The 1163-nt window shown below is 36.8% G+C and overlaps 1 non-coding gene across 1 annotated transcript; it reads right to left on the bottom strand.

Annotated features, from left to right (window-relative positions):
• Nucleotides 1-595: 595 nt before the first annotated feature.
• On the bottom strand, nucleotides 596-729 carry LOC116889476. Its single transcript, XR_004386428.1, has one exon. It is a non-coding gene; the product is annotated as a small nucleolar RNA SNORA42/SNORA80 family (small nucleolar RNA).
• Between the last annotated feature and the right edge of the window lie 434 nt (nucleotides 730-1163).

The raw sequence follows: 1163 nt of genomic DNA on the forward strand, positions 1-1163 counted from the left end.
CTCTTCTCCAAACTCTGGCCATGATGGAGATTAAAAGAGAGCTGTCAGTAGACTTGAAAGGAAGAACAAGTATGGAGAGAACCAGAATGAATTCACTGACGGAACTAACACGACCTCTACAACCCTCACTATTTTCTCCAAGAAGTGAAACAGCAAGAGTAAGAAAAGAAACAAAGGAAGCACAAAAACAAAGAGGTGGGCACTGCGATTCTGAGGGATAAACATGCAATCTTGCCCTCATTTCAGCTTATAATGCAAACCATATCTGTATTGGCAAGGCACTAAAACCATAGGTTTACACACATGAATGAGCATATGTACCATATTGGAACATTTTCTCAAATATGACAAGATTTTTGAATGCCGGCAAAAGCCTTCTGTGCATATATGTGTGTGTGTGTGTATATATATATATATATATATATATATATATATACATATACATATATATATCAACTGCTAATTCCTTCTGACTTCTAACTGCCTGATTTTCTGAAAGTTGAAACCATGTAAAAGTAGTAGATTATTGGAATCAAGGTAATAAAGTTCAAAAGTAGACGCATGCTTGAATTTATTTTTTTTTCTTTTTTTTTTCCACTGTGTGACCCACTGCAGTGCCAGCAGCCTACATGCACCGAGGCTGGGCAATGGTTAGGAGCCAGTTTGCTCTAGCACGGGACACTATGAGAGATGCTTGGATTTAAATCAACCCAAGGCAGAAAGTTGTCCTTTCTGCTTCAACTTCTTCCACATTGCCTCCACAAACAGGAATCGCAAGTTCACTATGGGTTGTAAGTTCACCAGCCCTGAAACAACATGCTATATGAACTAGGTCAAACTACATTTCCCCACTTGTAATGTTCTCCTTGGTGAAATGGGCACATAAAACTGTATTTCTAAAGTTCAACACAATATGGCCATGATTTGTTCTTTAATTCTACTATTCATTAAATATCCAGTATATATATTTCTGCCAAATCAAAAGAAGTTAGAAAACCAATTTCCTTTCCTAATGAGCCCTTAGGTAGAAAGGGTTTGTGTTAGCATTTTAATAGGAATAAACAATAGCTGTGTTCCTCGTCCTTAAGTCAATGGCTGATAGAAAAAAAAATGAAAGAATTTCTTTAAAAGAGTCTGGAGATGAAAACTAGGGCAATCTACAA

The sequence above is a fragment of the Rattus rattus genome, chromosome X (genome assembly GCF_011064425.1).
Source record: "Rattus rattus isolate New Zealand chromosome X, Rrattus_CSIRO_v1, whole genome shotgun sequence".
Lineage (NCBI taxonomy): Eukaryota > Metazoa > Chordata > Mammalia > Rodentia > Muridae > Rattus > Rattus rattus.